General features: G+C 44.2%; 1 pseudogene; it reads right to left on the minus strand.

The window, feature by feature from the left end:
- Positions 1–5,017: 5,017 nt before the first annotated feature.
- Positions 5,018–5,237, minus strand: LOC146006076 (U2 spliceosomal RNA; annotated as a pseudogene).
- Positions 5,238–6,569: the final 1,332 nt, after the last annotated feature.

Here is a 6,569-nt window from a genome sequence, read left to right on the forward strand (position 1 = left end):
ATTTGTTGCGGGCTTGTGTATATTGTGTCCTATTTGAAGGGGTAGGGTGGGTTTTGAAATCTTGAAAGGATTCCGTTAGGTGTTGTTGGGCCTCTATGTACTCTTTTGTTGTGTTCCGTTTCTGTGTGGTGGAAAACGATATAATCTCGCCTCTTATGATGGCCTTGGAGGCCTGCCAGAATAATAGTGGGTCAGTCTCTAGGGTGGCTTTATTGTTGCTGTGATATTGATCCCATGCACTTCCGATTTTTTCTTTTAATTGTGGCAATGTGGCCAACACAGATGGACATCTCCAAATATATAGGTGGAATGTTCCTTATTTAATTTAATTGTTAGACGGACTACCGTGTGATCAGACAGTGTAATAGGTTCAATATGGGCTTCTTCTATTTTTGGTAGGAGTGTGGTGGATGTCAGGATGTAATCTATCCTAGACAGTTGGCCAGTGGCCGCTGATAGGCAAGTGAAGTCTTTTTCAGTAGGGTTTAAAGCTCTCCACACGTCTACAAGTTGTAGCTGCGTGGCCAATGCCTGCACCCCAAATTTAGGTAGTTTGCTCCGGTTTTTATTGTGAATTTGTCTGTCTAACATAGGGGAAGTGATCAGGTTTAAATCGCCTCCCAATATTATTGGGAGATCCATATGGGGCGTGAGTAGTGAAGTCAGCTTTAAAAAGAAGGGCTTTGAGTAAACGTTGGGTGCATAGACTGACATACATAGGAAGGGTTGGGTTTTGTAGAGCATATGGCAAAGCAGATAACAGCCTTCTGGGTCAGCTACCACACTGGATATTGTAATAGGTAAATGTGCTCTTACCAGGATCGCCAGGCCTCTGGCCTTGGAGTTGTACGGAGCCGCCGCTGTCAGCTTCCATCCCATAGTGCCAAGCTTGAGGGTTTCTGCTGCAATCAGGTGTGTTTCCTGCAAAAATGCTACATCCAAACGCAGTTTAGTAAGATATAACACATTTTTTCTCTTTTTTGAGGAGTTTATACCCCCTATGTTCCAGCTACCTAATCTAAGTGACATAGCGATAAATCATTATTGGTATCAGTACCTTGCATTTTGAATGTTACCAGTGTTTGAAGAAAGAAGAAATAGAAATAGGGGTAGAGAGGAAAGTCCGAGGGTAAGAGGGGGATTAGGAAGGGGTAGAACAATATAATTGTTGGAGTATGCTTCCGTAGTATATTTCTGAAAAGGATGATCTTATGGATCATTTCTATATTGGAAAGGCCTGGCTCCTTGGGCCAGCCATCCATTTTGTTATCTAACATTTAACTATGTAAACGGTAATTCACAACTTTCAATTAAACTTAGCTTAACCAAGCAATGGAGCATGTCTTATGCCATCACCTCAACTAGTACGTACACTAATGAACAACATAACATCAGGCAGGTGCATTGTTGATCAACCTGTAAATCAAAAAAGGGGAAAGTGGGACTTATTTGTGCGTCACAGAGTTCCATGTGGTTCATATGTGTGGCGCAACGGATAAGTTGCATTGCGCGTTGTGGTACAGTCTTGCGCCAGAGGTAATGTACACTCTATGAGATTGAGTGAGCCACATTGCTCCTTCAAATAAGGACATTCATGGCACTTGATATATTAAGCATCAGAAGATCAATGGTGCATGAAAAAAAAAGGGGGGGGGGGGGGATAGGGCTCTTTCCATCCAGTCAATCGCAGTCAGACATGTGATGAGGGGGACGGTGAACCTCAGCTGTTTCTCTTAGGTATGTGATTGTCACGAGGGTGACATAGGCAGAACAAAAAGGGTTTTTGGGGCACACTTTTTAAAATGATAATGAATGGAAAGTATTTAAAATGTAACCTTTAATGAAAAACTACTACTAAAATATCAGTACGTATGAAATAACAGTTCAAATATGAACTCTAAACATGATGCATAACAAGAATAAAGATCACAATTTGAACATTTGGTGGCGAATAATGTTTAAGTACACTGGCGTGAGAAAATACTGGGGAATCCTGTAATGGATTCAATGTACCAGGCAAAATGGCCGCTCACAAACAATATGTTGCATTGGGGTGTACTTGACGCATAACACTATCCCCCTTCGGAAGGATCAATGTGGATAGATAAGGCGGACTGACTTGACTGTGTTCTTAATAGAAGGAGAGAGAACAGAGTGTAAAAGGGTAGATAGCTCCCTTGGCCAAGTGTTTTTCTGCAATCCGGTGTATTACAGTTCCGGGTATTCCCCGTCGGTCACCCCTACGGGTACTGGCCCGGCCAAACACTGCTTAGCTTCCACATTGATCCTTCCGAAGGGGGATAGTGTTATGCGTCAAGTACACCCCAATGCAACATATTGTTTTAGAGCGGCCATTTTGCCTGGTACATTGAATCCATTACAGGATTCCCCAGTATTTTCTCACGCCAGTGTACTTAAACATTATTCGCCACCAAATGTTCAAATTGTGATCTTTATTCTTGTTATGCATCATGTTTAGAGTTCATATTTGAACTGTTATTTCATACGTACTGATATTATAGTAGTAGTTTTTCATTAAAAGTTACATTTTAAATACTTTCCATTCATTATCATTTTAAAAAGTGTGCCCCAAAAACCCTTTTTGTTCTGCCTATGTCACCCTCGTGACAAACCATATTTTTTCAGTTGTCTTGCTGAACTTTTTGGGAGCACCGCCAACCAAACACCGCATTTATTTGCTTTCGGGCGGTAAGAACGTTGGTCAAATAACATGTACGTTCATAACTGTACCTCACAAATTCATTAATCTGCCTGTGCCAACCCTCAACCATATTGTAACTCTCTTAGGTATGCCTCAACGTTTGCTGCTGTCATGAAGTCCTTGTATTCTGAACCTTCAAATATGCGCAGCCGGGCAGAATAGAGAAAAGCAAACTTACGGCCCTCCTGAATTAGTTTGGTGCATATAGGGGAAAAGTCTTTCCTGGCCTTGGTCAATTCTGCCGAGTAATCCTGGAACAACAAAATCTTGTGACCATTCCATTTAATATCTTTAGTTTTGCGGGATGCCCCCCAGAACAGTTCCTTATGCAGGTAGTTCAGTGATTTGAAGATGATAGCCCGTGGTCTGGCTCCCTCTTGAGGCCTCTGAGGGCCAAGCCTGTGTTCCCTCTCTATGACCAGGTCTGTGCATCTGTCTTGGATATGGAGAAGGGTAGGGAGGGTTATTTTGATAAAGTCGTACAGCTCTTGACCTTTAACGGATTCAGGGAGACCTATTTTACGGAGGTTATTCCGTCTCGACCTGTTTTCCAGGTCCTGGACCTTATTTTGCAATTGCAGGATAGTTTTGTCATGTTCAGCGGTGACGTTTTTAATTTTGCAGACGTCTGCAAAAGTTTCCCCCATTTTATATTCTGTGTCCATCACCCTTTGCTGCAGCTGTGCTAGCTGCTTATTGATGTTGGCTGTCTGCTGTTCTAGCAGGGGGCTGACCGCTTCTCTCACCGCGGCTATTAGATCCCCATACAGTACTGGGGCTGCTGGGTCTGGCTCTGGCACTTGGTGTGGGGCGTGCAGGCTAGAGGGGTGAGGTGCTATGAGTACCTGCTGGGGTTCTCTGTGGTGCTCCTCATCAGAGTGGCAGCTGCTGAGTGCAGGAGACGCTGAGCGGGACACGCTGGCTCCGGAGGTCGGCGCCATCTTGGATTTCTTCTCCCTCTGTGCTCGGCTTTTGGTGCTTGGCATAGTCGCGAGGTATTTTTCCATGCGCTTGGTATGTTCCGCCGGGCTTCTGTGGTTGCTGGGTGCCGTTTGTGGAGGCTGAAAGCCTTTTAAAATAGTAAATAGACGGCTGCTGCAGCGGAGCTGGCTCTCCTAGCCACCGTGCATGTAGCTGCCGAAACCGGAAGTTCCATTCATAGGAACTTTACTGAGCATTTAACATGGTTGATTACAGTTTGAGTTTTTTATCTGCTTAGCTGGCTAATGTGAAGTTATACTGAGTTTGAAAAAACTCAGGAGCCCGAGGTGTGCTCTCTACCACCAGTGCTGTGCCTAAACACGTGCAAAGGGGGCCGTGCAATCGAAGTGGGTCCGTCTCCCAAAGGAAACAGGGCCCCGTTTTTCCCCTAACCCCTCTCAACCATAAGGCCAAAGAGGGGAAAATAGGGAACGGTGGGTCCTCTTCGCCGAAGCTTAGAGAGACCCTCATTCCTCAACCCCCGGAAGGGTTAGGATGGTGGGTCCTCCGCACCCATAGGTTTGGAGAGACCCTCAGTAGACTTCCCTCTGCCTTGCGGCTCGGGGTCGTCCTCGGGGGGCACGAAGCTCTCCCCAAAAGGCGAGAGCTTCGGCACATTGGGGAAATGGAAGGCCCGAAAGGGTCGACCACACTACCCAAAAAAATGTGACAAAACTACAAAAAACAAGGAACGTGAAAAGTGACAAACGTGAGAGGGGGAAGAGAAATAAATAATAAAGATACCCTAGCCAGAAGGCCAGGGTGGGGGTGTGAAAAATTGTCCTACCCCATCCAAAAGGATGGGGTAAGGACGTGAAGCGCTACCTGAAGGGAAGTGCGCAGTGCAAGTGCCATACTAGTGCATGGTGATTTTGGGATCACCCGTGCATGTTCGGCACCCCCGAGTTTCCCCGGGGGCACAGTGCAGCCTCGGACTCCAAGCAACCGACCGATCAGCGTCCGACCAAGGTTTCTCTGTTCCCATCGTAGGGCATTTTCCAGCCCCTGGCATGGGAATGGGTACTCCACTGGGCTTTTCGACTGACTCCCTTAGGGGCTGTGACCCCCTCGGAAGAGCAATCTACTCAGTCCCAGTGTTTCTCCGCTCCCAGGGTTAAGATACTAGGCTGAGCTTTTCGCTGTGCCCAGGCTGGTGGCTTGCCCAACCTGGACCAATCTACTCGGTCTCAGCTTTTCTCCGCTCCCTGGGAATGGATACTAGACTGAGCCTTTCTCTGTCTCATCCTTCGGGGGCTACGAACCCCGTCAAGAGAGTCAAACTACTAGGCCCAGTGTTTCTCCCCCCCTCTTACCAGTGGATTTACGGAAACAACACCTCCTACCAAAGGCAGAGGTGAAGGTACTCAGCCAGAATTTTCACCACTCCCAGGCAAAAAAGAGGGGTCCCACACCCTCCGCCCATCAGAGCAGCTACTCAATCCAGCCTTTCTCTATTCTCTGCCAGAGGCCAGTCCATACCCACTGATAAGAACAGATACTACACTTGATCTTAGCCAAAAGGCCGAGAAGCGATGTGAAGTTATACTATGTGACACACTAGAATCAAGCATTCATGTGCCACAGTTTTTTTCTTGCTCTAGCAAAGACTTCTGATTGTAAAGGTGCATACACATGGTGAGATTTGATCTTCCCAATTTGCCTATAAAGTCAAAATTGAAAGAAAATTTTGCGATGTGTGACTCTGTGGGATCGGCATCTCAAGAAAAGAGTAGACTGTGCAGGCAAGCCAATTTTGACTATCTTTTATACAGTTTAATGTTCTAGTATATTCAAAATAAGCCAGTTAAAATCTAAATATAGCCAAGATTGTACGGTTCTGAACTCTAGGGAGTTCAAAGGAAATCGCAGAGTCAAAAATCATCCATAGCCAAAATCTCACCGTGTCTATGCATCTTTAGTTATAGAGCAACCAAAAAGATGCCCCAAGGCAATTGTGTTAGTGTATGACAAGATTCATCAGCACTTTTATACTCTTAATAAGGCAGAGACATATTATGGATAGGTTTTATAAAGTGCCTTTTAGTTTTTGTATATAATTAAATTATAATTAACCGTGGGGTTCAATTGTCCCAAATATCAAGCTCTATTGGGGATTTCATTTTTACCTGCTCAAAGGCAGGCAAAAAAACGAAATCCCCAGTAACTGACATTATTTTTCGACTGAAAACACATGTATGCGGAATCTTATCAAAGATTATGGGCCAAATTCTCTAAGCTTCAAAAGTGATAAAATGGAGAGTGATAAACAGCCAGCCAATCAGCTCCGACCTGCCATGTCACAGACTGTGTTTGAAAAATGTCAAACAGGAGCTGACTGGCTGGTTGTTTATCACTCTCCATTTTATCACTTTTGAAGCTTAGAGAATCTAGCCCTATGTGTGTTCTTGGCTGAAAACTGGAATTTTGTGTGGTTAACAAAAAAAAAAAAAAAGATTAACACTAGTTTCTATTTGAGTTGGGTAATTCGATTAAAGTCGCAAATTTAACGCATAAACATCAGGTACAAATAAACAACCCCCCCCCCACACACACACACACACAACCTGAAGAAAAAAGTAAAAAAAAAAATCTTGCTGAAATCACTCTAATGTAATGTAATGTGATGTAATGAAAATTGAAAAAAATATATTTCTGTATATATCCCTGTGTCCACCCACTTAACTACATAACTACATATCATTAGATACACAAAAGTATTCGGAAGCCTGACTATTACACTAACAGGAACTGTAACGGCATTATATACATATACTTTAATATGGAGCCAATTCCCATTTAGCAGCTATGTAGGGGAAGTATTCAATCTGTATTCAATTACCTGTGTTTCACCCATGATGTTACTCTT

Source organism: Crinia signifera, chromosome 5 (assembly GCF_055691185.1).
Source record: "Crinia signifera chromosome 5, ASM5569118v1, whole genome shotgun sequence".
NCBI lineage: Eukaryota > Metazoa > Chordata > Amphibia > Anura > Myobatrachidae > Crinia > Crinia signifera.